Below are 17,994 nucleotides of genomic sequence, written 5' to 3' on the forward strand. Positions count from 1 at the left end.
CGACTTAGCAGCAGCAGCAGAGTTTGGGAGAAGCTGGGGGCTGAACTGCAAATGTGAATATGTTGGCATGTGCAGGGCAGTTGAAAGCCTGGGAACAATTTCCATCTAAACCTGTGATTCTTCACAGGGAGTGACTTTGTCCCTCAGGGATCATTTGACAATGTCTGGAGCCATTTTTTTATTCTCAGAACCAGGGACAGGGTGGTACTAACATCTAGTGGGTCAGGCCGGGGATGCTGCTAAACACACTACAATGAACAGGACAACCACTTACAACCAAGAATTATCAGCCTAAAATGTCAACAGTGCCAGTAGTCTTAATTAAAGGAGAAGAGGGAGTCAGAGGACGAGACTGTTGGGCTGACTCAAATGGACGTGAGTTTGGGCAAACTCCAGGAGATGGTGATGGACAGGGAAGCCTGGTGTGCTGCAGTCCATGGGGTCGCAGAGTCAGACATGACAGAGTGACTGAACAGCAGCAACAACGGACTCATGGGTGTCCTAGACTTGAAACTGACCCCATCCTTTCTCCTCAGTCTCTATCCTCATCAATGAGAACCCAGTTTAATCTGTTAACCAATTTGGAAACCTCAGGTCCTCCTTACATCTTTACATTTTATACCCAAATGATAACCAAGTGCTGTCAGATTTACCACTTCCATGGCCATCTATTCTCTCTCTTCCTCTCAATCTCCCTGTCATTGCCCTGCTCCCGATCTCAATCATAACTTTCTGGTTTGCTGCAGAAATCTCCTGCTTTTCTCTCACCAACCTTGTCCCCCTCTCAATCTCTTCTCCACATCATTTTTCAGGATGATCCTTCTAAAATGAAAATCTAATTATGTCACTTCATTGCATGATATCTTTTTTGAATCATCGTTATTATTAATTAATCTGACTGTGCCAGGTCTTAGCTGTGGCATTTGGGATCTTCACTCTTCACTGCGGCCTGAGGGACACTTACTTACAGCTTGCGAATGCTTAGCTGCGGCATGCAGGATCTAACTCCCTGACCCGGGGTTGAATCCAGGCCCCCTGCATTGGGAATGTGAAGTCTTAGCCACTGGACCACCAGGGAAGTCCCTGCAGGATATCTTTGACTGATTTCCCTTTACCCTCAAGAATAATTCAAAATTCCTTATCAATTACATAAGCCCCTTCCTGATCCAACCCTGTCTCGCTCTACTATTTCACAAACAAGCTTCTATCAATATTCCGTTTCCAGCAATAGACTGAGAGCATCCTGAGGGCAGGATCAGTATCTTTTATCTTTTTAGTCTACTGGTCTCCCAGTTGCTGTTACTGTTCAGTCACTCAGTCCTGTCTGACTCTTTGCGACCCCATGGACTGCAACAGGCCAGATGTCCTTGTCCTTTACTATCTCCTGGAGCTTGCTCAAACTTATACCCATTGAGTTGGTGATGCCATCCAACCATCTCATCCTCTGTCATCCCCCTCTCCTCCTGCCTTCAATCTTTCCCAGCATAAGGGTCTTTTCCAACAAGTCAGCACTTTGCATCAGGTGGCCAAAGTACTGGAGCTTCAACTTCAGCATCAGTCCTTCCAATGAATATTCAGGACTGATTTCCTTTAGGATGGACTGGTTGGATCTCCTTGCAGTCCAAGGGACTCTCAAGAGTCTTCTCCAACACTTAGCAACATTGATGCTTAGTTCAAAAGCATCAGTTCTTTGGCTCTCAGCCTTCTTTATGATCTAACTCTCACATCCATACATGACTACTGGAAAAGCCATAGCTTTGACTAGACGGACCTTTGTTGGCAAAGTAACATCTCTGCTTTTTTGTCTAGGTTGGTCATAGCTTTCCTTCCAAGAAGCAAGAGTCTTTTAATTTCATGGATGCAGTCACCATCTACAGTGATTTTTGGAGCCGAAGAAAAGAAAATCTGTCACTGTTTCCATTGTTTCCCCATCTTTTTGCCATGAAGTGATGGGACCAGATGCCATGATCTTCGTTTTCTGAATGTTGAGCTTTAAGCCAACTTTTTCACTCTCCTCTTTCACTTTCATCAAGAGGCTCTTTAGTTCCTCTTTGCTTTCTGTCCTAAGGGTGGTGTCATCTGCATATATGAGGTTATTGATATTTCTCCCGGCAATCTTGATTCCAGCTTGTGCTTCATCCAGTCTGGCATTTCGCATGATGTACTCTGCATAGAAGTTAAATAAACAGGGTGACGATATACAGCCTTGTGGTGCTCCTTTCCCAATTCGGGTCTATGTTTTTCCATGTTCAGTTCTAACTGTTGCTTCTTGACTTACATACAGATTTCTCAGGAGGCAGGTCAGGTGGTTTGGTATTCCCATCTCTTTAAGAATTTTCCACACTTTGTTGTAATCCACACAGAAAAAGGCTTTAGCATAGTCACTGAAACAGAAGTATATATTTTTCTGGAACTCTGGATGTGAGAGTTGCACCATAAGGAAGGTAAGTGCCAAAGAATCGATGCTTTTGAACTGTGGTGTTGGAGAATACTCTTGAGAGTCCCTTGGACTGCAAGGAGATCAAACCAGTCAATCCTATAGGAAACCAACCCTGAATATTCATTGGAAGGACTGATGCTGAAGCTCTAAAACTTTGGTCACCTGATGTGAAGAGCTGAGTCATTGGAAAAGATCCTGATGCTGGAAAAGACTGAGGGCAGAAGGAGAAGAGGGTGACAGAGCATAAGATGGTTGGCTGCATCATCAACTTAATGGACATGAGTCTGAGCAAATTCCAGGAGATATTGAAGGACTGGTAATCCTTGCGTGCTACAGTCCAGGGGGTCACAAAGAGTTGGACATGACTTAGTGACTGAACAACAACAAAGAGACCTAATTTGTTGGAAGAAAATGGTGAGGTCCCAGGGAGATCTAGGTTATACTTTTAAGGAAATAGTATGATTTCTACATGTGTGTCTCTTCTAAAATGAGACTATACTGTGCTACATTTCATTGAAATAGCTTTATCTTTAGAAGAGAGTTACAGAAAATGTGATTTGGAGACCACCTGCATCAGAAATCAGGGGAGACTTGTTAAAAGATGCAGATTCTAAGACCCCAACTCATACTAAAACTCTGGGACTTGAGAATCTGCATGTTTACTAAGCTTTTAAAATAAATATTTCCAGACTGTTGAATGGGCATGGGGTTTCTTAGTGGGTGATGAAAATCTCCTGCAGTTAGACAGTGGCGATGATTGCTCAACAGTGTGACTATATTAAAAACACTGAACTGCGAACATTAAAATGGGTAAAACGGTCCACTGTAAGTTATGAATTTTGTCTCAATTTTTGAAGAAAACTATATGAGCAGAAATCACATCAGTGGTTGCCACATGGGTAGGGAGAAGGAATGGACTGCAGAGAATCACCAGGTAATTTGGGGGAATGATAGATATTTTCCTTATCTTAATTGTGGTGTTGGTTCACACAGTGCCCCAAAGTCATAGAACTATATACCTAAAAGATGGATTTTACAATAAGCAAATTATTCCTCAATAAATCTGCCTTTGAATAAATAATTTCCGAGAAATTCTCGGATACTCTGAAGTTTGAGAACTACTTCTCTGAAGCAGCAGTCTCCACAGTAGGATACCCATTCCTGGGGTTTTGGAAGACAAACCCCCGGGGTATGGGGGGAAAATAATACAACCTTATTTATGTATTTTTAAAGCTAAAGCTAAATAAGACATTATGCTTTCCTAACATTTTGAAGTCCACTTTCAAGGCTTTACTAACATCAATATAGAAAATGGAGTTGCCTCCGCCGCATTTGTGTCCTGTTGAGTCCACAAGATGTCCTGGGGGCGGCGGGCATGGCAATAAATCTTGCCCTTGTTGATCTCATCCATTCACTGGCTTTCAGCATGGTGCCACCAAGTGCAGTTTACATGGATTTATGGATTATAATGGCTAGTTTTAAACAAACTAACCTTCAAAACATGAGCGGATCATTTTAATAATCACTGCAAAGAAGCTACGACATGAAGACGGTCTTGTGAGCCCAGGCTACAGGAAACGGCAGAACTGACCTTTTAGTAAGTGCTCTTCCGTCAGCCACATTAGGAAACATCAATTGTCTAACCAGATCTGAAATGAAGTCAGCTGAAGAGTGAGAAATTAATTACTTTTCAAAAAAAATTGTATTACAGAGAGGGGCATTTTGAAAACAGAAATTTGGCAACATTTTCATGCTAAAGTTACTGTGTTGCTTAATCAATGCAAACACAACACCTGCTAAAGCTTTCATATCTACACACATGAAAAACTTGGAAATACAATTTTCTAGCCAATTAAAAACCCTACCAAATGAAGAGTTTCAGTGGGTTTCCAACCTATTTGTTAGAAATTTTAAAATATAGCACTTTGCAATTAATGTGCAAGAACAACCAACTGATGCGGGGGAAGATAGAAATTGATGATGTGGACTTCAATAAAAACTTTTGCATAATTAATGTACAGAATAGAAGAACAAGTATCATTTTTTTGTAAGTGCCACCAGTGATGCACTCCTTCCCTTTGATCTTGTGTATCTTCATGAGATACTTTACCATTAAAAGAAAATAACCATAAATCAAATTATACATATGCATTTAGATCAATAGATCACAAAATGTCAAGCCAAAATATCGCAAAATAGTGCTGTATATGTATAAAATTATCACATTACTTTTGCTTTAAACATTTATTGCAAAGAAAACTCACAGAATGGGAGAAAATATTTGCAGGCGAAGCAATGGATAAGGGATTAATCTCCAAAATAAACAAACAGCTCATGCAGCTCAATAATAAAAAAAAAAGCAACCCAATCAAAAAATGGGTAAAAGATCTAAATAGATGTTTCTCCAAAGAAGACATACAGATAGTTAAAAGGCACAGGAAAATATGCTCAACATTACTGATTATTAGAGAAATGCAAAGCAAAACTACAAAGAGTCATCACCTTATACCGGTCAGAATGGCCATTATCAAAAACTACAAACATCATGTCAATGTATGGCAAAAACCACTACAATATTGTAAAGTAATTAGCCTCCAATTAAAATAAATTAATTAATGTAAAAAATCTACAAACAGTAAATGCTGGAGAGGGTTTGGAGAAAAGGGCATCCGGCTACACTATTAGTGGAATTGTAAACTGGTACAGCCACAATGGAGAACAGTATGGAGGTTCCTTAAGAAACTAAAAACAGAGCTACCATATGACCCAGAACCCCATTCCTGGGCATCTATCTGGAGAAAATTAGAATTCAAAAGGATACATAAATCCCAATGTTCATTGCAGCACTATTTACAATAGTCAGGACATGGAAGCAACCTTAATGTCCATTGATGGAGAAATGGATAAAGAAGTTTGGTACAAATATACAATGGAATATTACTACTAGTCACTTCAGTCGTGTCTGACTCTGTGTGACCCCATAGACAGCCCACCAGGCTCCCCCATCCCTGGGATTCTTCAGGCAAGAACACTGGAGTGGGTTGCCATTTCCTTCTCCAATGCATGAAAGTGAAAAGTGAAAGTGAAGTGGCTCAGTCGTGTCCAACCCTCAGCGACCCCATGGACTACAGCCTACCAGGCTCCTCCGTCCATGGGATTTTCCAGGCAAGAGTACTGGAGTGGGGTGCCATTGCCTTCTCCACAATGGAATATTACTCAGCCATAAAAAGCAATGGATTTGAGTCAGTTGAACTGAGGTGGCTAAACCCAGAGCATGTTACACAGAGTAAAGTCACAAAAAGAAAAACAAATATTGTATATTATTGCCTGTATGTGTGTGTTTTTATAAATATATATATATATATATATATATATATATACACACACACACACACATGGAATCCAGGAAAATGGTACCTATGAACCTATCAACAGGGCAGGAATAGAGACATAGACATAGAAAACAGACTTGTGGACACAGCAGGGGAAGAAGAAGGTGGGACAAATTGAAAAAGTAACATTGAAACATATATGTTACCATATGTAAAACAGAAAGCTAGTGGGAAGTTGATACATAGTACAGAAAGCTCAGGCTGGTGCTCCTGACAGCCTAGAGGGGAGGGGTGAAGGGGTGGAAGGAGGTTCAAGAGAGAGGAGATGTATGGATACTTCTGATTGATGCACATTGTACGGCAGAAACCAGCACAACATTGTGAAACAATTTGTCCTCCAGTAAAAATAAATTTAAAAGAAAGAAAGAAAACATGGTACATATATACAGTGGAATATACTCAACCATGAAAAAGAATGGAATAACCCTATTTGCAGCAACATGGAAGAACCTAGAGATTGTCATACTGAGCGAAGCAAGTCAGGTGAGAAAGACCTCCAACTGTTTCCCATATTAGCTGCCCCAGTTCACATTTCTACTGGCAATGCACAAGGCTTTCCCTTTCCTTCATATCCTCACCAACGCTTGGTATCGTTCGTCTTTTTGATAATAGCCATTCTAGGGGGTAGGAAGTGGCATCTCACTGTGATTTTGATCTGCACTTCCCTGATGACTGGAAACGCGGCGCACGTTTTCATAGACCTGTTGGGCATCTGGATGCTTTCTCTGAATTCATTCTTTTACATTCACTTTTGCACTTTTTTCTTTACTCTCCACCTAGCACTTCCTTTCACACTCACAATTTTAGTTGCTATCTGTAAACGGATGAATTCAAAATGTAAGTCTCCACTCTAAGTCTTGTATTTTCAATTCTTTAATTAGAACCTCCACCTGGTTTGTCTACAGGTCTTTCAAACAAAATACTGAGCTCAGGATTCCTCCTTTCCCTGAGCCATTCCTCCTTTAGTTCCTCATCTGGGTTAGTAGTACCACCCTCTACTGAGGTTTGAAATCTTTGTGTCCTTTTCAACATCTTCTCTTCTCACACCTCATTTTCAGTCAACCACCAAAGCTTTATCCTTCTATCTTTCTGACTTTGCTTCTGGTCTTTCCATTTGTATACTCAGTTCTCTCTGGCTCTCTAAGTCTTTCCCTCTCATTTAATTTCCAATTCTGTTTCCTTCTTCATTCTTCCTCATTCTCTGCTTTCCCCATTACCCACAGAAAGAACAAGAGGTTTTTCTTTTTTCTCTGTACATATGAAATATTGATGGTACTAAAATATGAAATGGAACACTTGCTATTCTCTTTCTAAAACCTGTATTAAATTACATATTTATGCAGACCTTGATTGATTTTTTATTGTTGTTGTTGTTTCTATGGGTCAGCAGATTTGGATAGAAAAAAGAAAAATAATTTCTACTGCAGAATTAATGAAGTGGTGTTTCCCTTATGGGCTACATAGTTAATACATGGCTACTTCCAACTCCTAAGAATTTAAAATTCTAAGGCAAATGTTTGTGTTATCAGAAATCCAGGGATAGTTTTTTTGCTCTTGTTAAAAGTGTTTTTTTTAGGACAAGATTTGCATGAGAGGAAAAGACTTTGCAAAATGAAGGAGAATCTCACAACGCAAAAGGGAGTCCTAACTCATATTCCTTATTGAGCACCATTCAGTAGGGTTTGTTTCAGAATGCATTAGATAGATAGACAGACAGACAGACAGGTCAGGTGGCTAGATATATGTAGGTATTTCTTTCCTTTGTTTTAGAAAAATACTACAGGATTTTTTTTCACAAGAATTATTGCATCTCAAGGAATTTTTAGTATCCATTTTTAACAGAGCATGTAAGACTTAAGCATTGGTGCTGTGATACTAACTTTTAATATTTGCTTTTGTTATGATGTGATATGGAGAAGGGAATGGCAACCACTTCAGTATTCTTGCCTTGAGAACCCCATGAACAGTATGAAAAGGTAAAAAGATATGACACTGAAAGATGAACTCCCTACATGGATAGGTGCCCAGTATGCTACTGGAGAAGAGTAGAGAAATAGCCCCAGGAGGAATGAAGAGGCTGAGCCAAAGCGAAAACATTGCCCATTTGTGGATGTGACTGGTGATGGAAGTAAAGTCTGATGCTGTAAAGAGCAATATTGCATAGGAACCTGTAATGTTAGGTCCATGAATCAAGGTAAACTGGAATTGGTCAAACAGGAGATGGCAAGAGTGAACATTGACATTGTGGGCAAGAATCTCATAAGAAATGGAGTAGCCCTCATAGTCAACAAGAGTCCGAAAGGCAGTACTTGGGTACATTCTCAAAAACAACAGGATGATCTCTCTTCACTTCCAAGGCAAACCATTCAATATCACAGTAATCCAAGTCTATGCCCCAAGCAGTAATGCTGAAGAAGCTGAAGTTGAATGGTTCTGTGAAGACCTACAAGAAGTTCTAGAACTAACACCAAAGAAAGATGTCCTTTTCATTGTAGGGGACTGGAATGCAAAAGAAGGAAGTCAAGAGATACCTGGAGTAACAGGCAAGTTTGGCCTTGGAGTACAAATTGAAGCAGGGCAAATGCTAAAAGAGTTTTGCCAAGAGAACGCATTGGTCATAGCAACACCCTTCTCCAACAACACAAGAGATGACTCTACACATGGACATCACCAGATGGTCAACACTGAAATCAGATTAATTATATTCTTTGCAGCCAAAGATGGAGAAGCTCTAAACAGTCAGCAAAAACAAGACCAGGAGCTGACTGTGGCTCAGATCATGAACTCCTTATTTCAAAATTCAGACTTAAATTGAGAAAAGTAGGGAAAATCACTAGACCATTCAGGTATGACCTAAATCAAATCCCTTATGTTTATACAGTGGAGGTGACACATAGATTCAAGGGATTAGATCTGATAGACAGAGTGCCTGAAGAACTATGGATGGAGGTTCAGAACATTGTACAGAAGACAGTGATCAAAACCATCCCCAAGAAAAAGAAATGGAAAGAGGCAAAATGGCTGTCTGAGGAGGCCTTACAAATAGCTGAGAAAAGAAGAGAAGCGAAACACAAAGGAGAAAAGGAAAGAAATATCCATCTGAACGCAGAGTTTACAGAGATAAGATAGCCTTCCTAAGTGATCAATGCAAAGAAATAGAGGAAAACAATAGAATGGGAAAGACTAGAGATCTCTTCAAGAAAATTAGAAATACCAAGGGAACATTTCATGTAACGATGGGCACAATAAAGGACCCAAATGGCATGGACCTGACAGAAGCAGAAGATGTTAAGAGGTTTCAAGAATATACAGAAAAACTATACAAAAAAGATCTTCATGACCCAGATAACCACGATGGTGTCATCACTCACCTAGAGCCCAGACATCCTGGAGTATGAAGTCAAGTGGGTCTTAGGAAGCATTACTATGTAAAAAGCTAGTGGAGGTGATGGAATTCCAGTTGAGCTATTTCAAATCCTAAAAGATGATGCTGTGAAAGTGCTGCACTCAATATGCCAGCAAATTGAGAAAACTCAGCAGTGACCACAGGACTGGAAAATATCAGTTTTCATTCCAATCCCAAAGGAAAGGCAATGCCAAAGATGTTCAAACTACCTCACAATTGCACTCATCTCACATGCTAGCAAAGTAATGCTCAAAATTCTCCAAGCGAGGCTTCAACGGTACGTGAACCAATAGATTCCAGATGTTCAAGCTGGATTTAGAAAAGGCAGAGGAACCAGAAATCAAGTTGCCAACATTATTGGATCTTAGAAAATGCAAGAGAATTCCAGAAAAACATCTATTTATGTTTCATTGACTATGCTAAAACCTCCGACTCTTTGTGACCACATGGATTATACAGCCCATGGAATTCTCCAGGCCAGAATACTGGAGTGGGTAGGAATCTTCCCAAACCAGAAATCAAACTAAGGTCTCTTGCATTGCAGGCGGATTCTTTACCAACTGAGCTATGAGGGAAGCCTTTGAAACAAACTGTGGAAAATTCTTCAGGGGATGGGAATAACAGACCACCTTATCTGCATCTTGAGAAATCTGTATGCCTGTCAAGAAGCAACAGTTAGAACCGGATGTGGAACAGCGAACTGGTCCCAAATTGGGAAAGGAGTACGTCAAGACTGTATATTGTCACTCTGCTTATTTAACTTATATGCAGAGTATATCATGTGAAATGCAGGGCTGGATGAAGCACAAGCTGGAATCAAGATTGCTGGGAGAAATATCAGTCACCTCAGATATGCAGATGACACCATCCTTACGGCAGAAATTGAAGAACTAAAGAGCCTCTTGATGGAAGTGAAAGAGGAGAATGAAAAGGTTGGCTTAAAACTCATCATTCAAAAAGGTAAGACTATGGCTTCTGGTCCCATCACTTCATAGCAAATAGAAGGGGAAACAATGGAAACAGTGACAGACTTCATTTACTTGGACTCCAAAATCACTGTAGATGGTGACTGCAGCCATGAAATTAAAAGATGCTTGCTCCTTAGAAGGAAAGCTATGACAAATCTAGAAAGTATATTAAAAAGCAGAGATATTACTTTGCCGATGAAGGTCCGTCTAGTCAAAGCTATGGTTTTTCAGTAGTCATGTAAGGATGTGAGAGTTGGAACATAAAGAAGGCTGACCACTAAAGTATTAATGCTTTTGAACTAAGCATCAGTGTTGCTTAGTGTTGGAGAAGACTCTTGAGAGTCCCTCGGAATGCAAGGAGATCCAACCAGTCCATCCTAAAGGAAATCAGTCCTGAATATTCATTGGAAGGACTTATGCTGAAACTGAAGCTCCAATACTCTGGCCACCTGGTGCAAAATGCTGACTCATTGGAAAAGACCCTGATGCTGGGAAAGATTGAAGGCAGGAGGAAATGGGGATGACAAAGGATGAGATGATTGGATGGCATCACTGACTCAGTGGACATGAGTTTGAGCAAGCTCTAGAAGTTGGTGATGGACAGGGAAGCCTGGAGTGCTGCAGTCCATGGGGTTATAAAGAGTTGGAATTGGACTGAGCGACTGAACTGAACTGATGATGTGATATGGGGCTTCCCAGGTGGCGCTAGTGGTAAAGAACACCCCTGCCAGTGCAAGAAACATAAGAGACTTGTGTTCAATCCCTGAGTCAGGAAGAATCCCAGGAGGAGAGTATGGCAACCCTTCCAGTTTTCTTGCCTGGAGAATCCCATGGACAGAGGAGCCTGGTGAGCTATAGTCCATGGGGTCACAAAGAGTCAGACAATACTGAGCAACTGAGCATACACACGTGATGTGATATATTACACCGGTGGTCCAGTGGCTAAGAGTCTGTGCTCCCAATGCAGTGGGCACAGGTTCAATCCTTGGTGAGGGAACCAACCCCATGTGTCACAACTAAAGATCATTTGTGCAGCAACTGAGACCCAGCCCAGGCAAATACATAAATAATGTTTTTGTTTTTTTTTTAAAGAGTACAGAAAGTTCCTGGCTTACTTGTGCCCAGTTAGCCCCAGTTCTTTGCCTGTGCTGCTGCTGTGAAAGTGGTCCTCTCTTGCATCAGCTGCTGAGAACGTCCGTCTTTCACTGGGGATCCCTTTCCTCTTAGGCTAATACAGACCCTCTGCCACCAGAATGACACATGTCTCAAGTGCGCTGCTATTCCTTAGACCTTGCCACTTCTCATTTCTCAACTTTTTCTTCAGGGCCTCACTGTGCCCCAAACTGGGAGTGGAGCAGGCTTAATTCTGCAACCCTCTATGGCAGGTAGAGGATGTAGTGTCTACCCTTAAGATGCTCACAGTTTCACAGGAGAAACAGAAGGATGCAACTAGAAATGCTAAGTGGGAAGAGTACACTGAGGTATGGGGAGGAGCCCTGTCCAGCCCTGCTGGAGGGTCCAGAAAGGAATGATCAGATGAAATGGATGCAGGAGTAGCAAGCAGATGACAGGAGGTAGACAGGAGCCAGGGAGGAGTTTATCTGATCCCGAGGGTACCTGAAGGATCCTATCCTTCAGCAGGAGAGCTAGGTGATGAAACGTGTCTGCCTACGGGATGTGGATGGCCGGCAGAAGAGTTGAAGCAGTGAGAATCTTGTGAATTGCAGAGGAGAGAGGGTAGGAGCCTGACCCAGGCAATGGCCGAGGGTGCAAAAACAGATGAGTAAGAGGTGAGTTGTAAGGTGGAAAGAGTACATTATAAGGAAGGATGGGGCATGTGACTCTGGGAAGAAGAACAGCAAAGGCTTTTGAGAGAAGAGGAGAGAGAAAATGGAGGAGAAGGAGGAGAGAGAAATGGAGATGTGGGATGGTGCTGGGGAAAGAGGGAACAGGGCAGAGAGAAAGGGCAGAAAATGTCCATTACCACCCTTCCCACCCTGTTAGAAGCACGGGGTTGTGTCTTTAAGGAAGATGAGAAAGACTGGAGAAATTAAGAAATGGTGAGAGCCAAGATGAATCGAAATTGGGGAAGAGGAGGGGGATTTGTCTAGCTTTACTCCTCACATTCACCCTGCAAGTCCCTTGACCCCTCCTCCTTTTTAAGCTTCTGTTCCCATTTTTCTTTCTTTTCTTTTCTTTTTATTGATGGCTTTTAATACTATTTAGTCACATAATTTGCAGTGACATAGGTTCATAAAGGGTGTTTACGACTGGTTGGTAACTTAGTCTCATCTTGGGGTTTCTTTTAACATTGAGACTAGGGGAACTAGTTACCAGTTTGGGGGCTTCCCTGGTGACTCAGACAGTAAAGAATATGTCTGCAATGCAGAAGACCCCAGTTCAATCTCTGGGTTGGGAAGATCCCCTGGAGAAGGGAACGGGGCTACCCCCTCTAGAATTCTTACCTGGAGAATCCAACGGATCTATGAGACTGGTAGGGGCTACAGTCCACTGGGATCCCAAAGAGTCTGACCCAACTGAATGACTAACACTTTCACTTTCTTTCACTTAAAGGATATTTTAGGATACATTTACTATTAACTCAAAGGTACACTAATATCAGTTGTATAAATAGCAAATGTGAATGTCATTTACTTAAGCCACTATTGATTCACATTTTTCAAAAAGCACCCTCATTTGTCTGCATGCATGCGTGCTTGCTCAGTCATGTCTGACTCTTTGTGATCCCATGGACTGTAGCCCAGCAGGCTCCTCTGTCCATGGAATTTTCCAGGGAAGAATACTGGAGCCGGTTACCATTTCCTTCTCCATCTTTCTTTTATTTTTAAAATTCTTTCTTTATGTATTTGACTGCTCTGGGTCCGAGTTGCAGCGGGATCTTTCAGTTGCAGTGTCTGTGTGTGTGTGTGTGTCTGTGTGGGTGCGCTCACACATGCACTCAGGTGTCGATCTCTTAATTGAGGCATGTAGGACCCAGTTCCCTGACCAGGGATGTATCCTCAGCCCCCTGCACTGGGAGCACAGAATCGTAGCCACTGGAGCATGAGGGCATTCCCGTTGCTCCCATTTTTCAAGTTTTCTTTATCCCATGAGTAGCCACTTGAATTGTATTGTAATGCAAGTGAATAATCTTTCTGCTTAAAAAATCTCTCTCAGTGGATCTTCCCTGGTGGTCTTGTGGGAATCCACCTAGCAATGCAGGGTATGCAGGTTCAATTCCTGGTCTGGGAAGATCCCACGTGCTATAGGGCAACGAAGCCCATGCGCCTCGACTAGAGAAGGCCCCATGCACCTCGACTAGAGAAGGCCCTGAGCTGCTCCACTATGATACAACTAAGACCTGATGAAGTCAAATAAATAAGTAAAGGAGGATTTTTTTTTAACTCGAAGTATATTTTATAATAAAAGAAAAAGTATGTCCTTATAGTTCCATATACTCTTGCCTTTTGTGGGATCACCCAGGAAAGGAAACACATTGTTTCAATGGGCAGTAAGTTTCCAGTTCCAACCACATGTCTTGGGAAAAAAATTCTGTATTTGAGTTCAAAATTCACCATATTCAGTATATACTATGAAGAGGAAAATTAGAAAATGCTTTAAATGCTCTCCTCTTAAACTTTGGCTTGTTCCTGCTGATTACTCACTATCTGAAAGTGCATGATAGTTATATTTAGAAGGAAAGTGAGAAATTCAGTCAAGAATGTTTTCATACATCCATAAATATTTGGCATTATATAGATAATTTCTTGCATTTGCATATAAAACAAGTTTTTAAGCACTTTTGCATAATAGTGTTCTTTTAATAAGGTGCCCCTGATGGCCTCTGAATTCCTAGAACAGGGCACCCTGGAAGAGAGAAGACTGATAAAGGATCTTTACTGAGGTTGGCACAGTGCCATTTGGATTTGCTCTTGACATGGCACTTTTCAAAATAGAATAACCCATATTTGGGGAATACACTAATATTAGACTTTGGTGTGTTTATCTTATTAGGGCCATAGGCCAGGCCACAATCTTGTGGGCGGCAGAAGGGTTTCCTATGAGTGCCATGGACATTCCCACCGTCAGTCCTGCGGGAGGGAGGTCTGCCCTGGGGTAGTACCTGAGGATGTGGAAATGAAGCCTCAAGTATTCTCTCCTCTTGGGGTTGGTGGTCAGTTTTGCTAGAACAGTTTTGCTAGAACAGGAGGCAAAGCGATGCTGAGACATGTTCAGATGATTTGCGGTGGTGATCTGGAGGTGCTAAGTTTCGTGGCAGACACAAGAATGTGGGCTTCTCAGAGAATCCTTCAAGAAAAACTCGTTGCCCAGCTGTGAAGAGCAGGGTCAGGGATGGCCTCCAGCTGTTAACTCTTTTAGGTCCAGCTTCACAAACATACGCTCTGCTCTGGGGCTCCCGGAAACCTCCTCAGATCTGTGTCTTGTCTGATACTTCATGTACCCAATCCCAGGGCCCCCCTTTGCTTCCCGCAGGTCTTATTCCCTACTAAACTGTCTGCACACACCACCCCACACCCCCATTTGCTTCCACAAGAGCCTAACAGACAGAAGATCTCCTTTAAAAGTCACAGACTGGTATTCACCCTGTTGCGGGCTCGGGGTAGAAGGAAGCCGTCCACCTCTCGGGAGGGTAGAAGGAGAGCCTTCAGGCAGCACGCTGATGCTTGTGGCAGAAGAGTGACAGCCTGACAAAGAGGAATAAGGACCAGAGAAGCTGTTTCTGAGCTCACCTAGGAGGCCCTCAGAGCCCCTCAGAATCAGCTAGGGATGCCCTGAGGACCCTGGCTCCCGGTAACACGTCCAGGGGCTACTTACGCCATCAGTGGTAGGTTGTAGTCCACTGAATCTGTACCACAAGAGCCCAAAAGACAGACAGATTTTGTTGTCCCCATTTTACAGATGGAAAAACTGCGTGACCATTCTAGGAGTTAATTCTAGAATGTTTTTTCTAGAAAGTTAACTCTAGGAGTTGACTAGGTTTTCTTTTCTGTATTCCACAACAGCCCCAGGCTCACCACCTTTTCAAGGCACTGCATTTATTGGGTCACTGTGAGTGAGTGGAAGTTGCTCAGTCGTGTTCAACTCTTTGTGACCGCATGGACTATACAGTCCATGGAATTCTCCAGGCTGAAATAATGGAGTGGGTAGCCTTTCCCTTCTCCAGGGGATCTTCCCAACCCAGGGATCGAACCCAGGTCTCCCGTAATGCAGGGGGATTTTTTACAGCTGAGCTACCACTGTTTCCTATTAAATAACCAAGTCTGTTGTAGAAAGGCATTTCATGGGCCTGGAATAATTCAGTGCTTTAGGTCTGGGAGTCAGACCTCCAAAGAGCAGCATGGCGGTACTTTTTCACCATGAGAGGCCTTTTAGTGTTACCGGGAAGCACATTTGTTTGTTTAAACAAAACTACGCTGTTTTAGAGGGAACCTGAGAGTCTGCGTTAGTCAAAAAAAAAAAGTATACATTTTCCCGTAGCTTTCATTTCTGACTCTCATCCATTGTATGACAGGGCTTTTTGCTGAAAAACATCCATGAGCAAGTATTTTCTAATATCTTAATTATTCAGAAGAAATTTAAGGTTAAAATCAAGAAATTTTAAGGTTAAAATTTTCTAAATTTTCTGTGTGTGCTCCTCCTGCCGTGTGGGCTTCCCTCTTGGAATCAGTATTTCCTTCAACAAATATTTCCTTACATATAGATAATCCTTTATCTTTTTCCCTCTGATGAATTTGTTCCCAGTGCTTTTGACGCATTTTGAATTGCTTTTGCATCACAACGCTCACTTTTCTCGGTAACTTCTTTGTCTTACCCATCCCTATTTTTGTTACTGCTGTTGCGTCTTAACATTTATGGTGAATCTCCTTTGGTTAAGCCCTGAAAATGGTCTGTACTCCCGGAGCTCATGCTCTGTTTTTGGTCTTTATTTTATTGTTTTTGGTGTGTTTTTTTTTTTTTAATGGTTTTTTTGTGAGGTTTTTTTTTTTTTTTTTTTGGCCATGCTTGTAGGATCTTCGTTCCCCAACCAGGGATGAACCCATGCCCCCAGGAGTGAAAGCACAGAGCCCCTAACTACTGGGCCACCAAGGAATTCCTGTTTATTAAAAGAATTTATTTATATATTTACACCTTCGTTCATTCACTGTTGGCTGTGCTGGGTCTTTGTCGCTGCACTCGGGCTTCCTCCTGTTGCGGAGCACAGGCGTCTCATGGTGGTGGCTTCTCTTGCTGCGGAGTACACACTCCAGTCCCACAGGCTTCGGGAAGTTGCAGCTCCTTGGCTCAGTGGCTGTTGCTCTCAGGCTTCAGAGCACAGGCTCAGTACTTGTGGTGCAGGGGCTTAGTGGTCCCGAGCCATGTGGAATCTTCCAGGACCAGGGATCAAACCCAGATCACGCCTCTCAACTGGAAGGCGGATTCTTAACCACTGGACCACAAGGCAAGTCCAGAATTCCTGTTTTTTAAAAAGGTGTATCTTCTTTGCTTTCCTAGGTCCCTCTGGGATTTTTACTTTTCCTGCCCTTGCATCTTACACAAAAAATGAAAATAAATTTAAAAGATTTGATTCTGTTTTGACCAGTCAACCCTTCCCATAAGAGAAATCTAGTAAAAATTATTAATCGTTCATCTGATACAAATTCTCAGCTGCCTTGGGCAAGTTCTGAGTGGTTATTGCTAAACCTGCTTTATAGCAGTTAAGATAATTATCCTTGGATTTCTTTTTCATGCTCAATTTTCTCCTGGACTTTATTTCTGGGCTTTGTAACTTTTCCAAGGACAATGAACAATGATTTTACTGAACTTCTTTTGTGCTTCAAGCTCTTTATACTAAGCTCTGTGTCTAAAGGAATTTTTTCTTTTATTCTCAGTACCACGGGCCAGGAAATATTTTAACCACTGGTTTCAAGAACTTTATTCTCTGGCCATTATGCTCTATGAACAATCTAGCAATTTTCTTCTACCTGTCATGACCACAGAGGGAAAGTAGAGTAACATTAATCTATGAAAATATTTAGATCTGACCTCTACAACTGAGAGGAAAAAAATGAACTTAAATGGGCAAGAATCGTGTTTGTTTTTGTCCAAGTTATTTATTAACACATGACAGGAACTACCATCAGTTCAGTTCAGTTCAGTCGCTCAGTCGTGTCCGACTCTTTGAGACCCCATGAATCGCAGCACACCAGGCCTCCCTGTCCATCACCAACTCCCAGAGTTCACTCAGACTCATGTCCATCGAGTCAGTGATGCCATCCAGCCATCTCATCCTCTGTCGTCCCCTTCTCCTCCTGCCCTCAATCCCTCCCAGCATCAGAGTCTTTTCCAATGAGTCAACTCTTTACATGAGGTGGCCAAAGTACTGGAGTTTCAGCTTTAGCATCATTTCTTCCAAAGAAATCCCAGGGCTGATCTCCTTCAGAATGGACTGGTTGGGTCTCCTTGCAGTCCAAGGGACTCTCAAGAGTCTTCTCCAACACCACAGTTCAAAAGCATCAATTCTTCGGCGCTCAGCCTTCTTCACAGTCCAACTCTCACATCCATACATGACCACAGGAAAAACCATAGCCTTGACTAGACAGACCTTTGTTGGCAAAGTAATGTCTCTGCTTTTCAATATGCTATCTAGGTTGGTCATAACTTTTCTTCCAAGGAGTAAGTGTCTTAATTTCATGGCTGCAGTCACCGTCTGCAGTGATTTTAGAGCCCAGAAAAATAAAATCTGACACTGTTTCCACTGTTTCCCCATCTATTTGCCATGAAGTGATG

The sequence above is a fragment of the Bubalus kerabau genome, chromosome 12 (assembly GCF_029407905.1).
Source record: "Bubalus kerabau isolate K-KA32 ecotype Philippines breed swamp buffalo chromosome 12, PCC_UOA_SB_1v2, whole genome shotgun sequence".
NCBI lineage: Eukaryota > Metazoa > Chordata > Mammalia > Artiodactyla > Bovidae > Bubalus > Bubalus kerabau.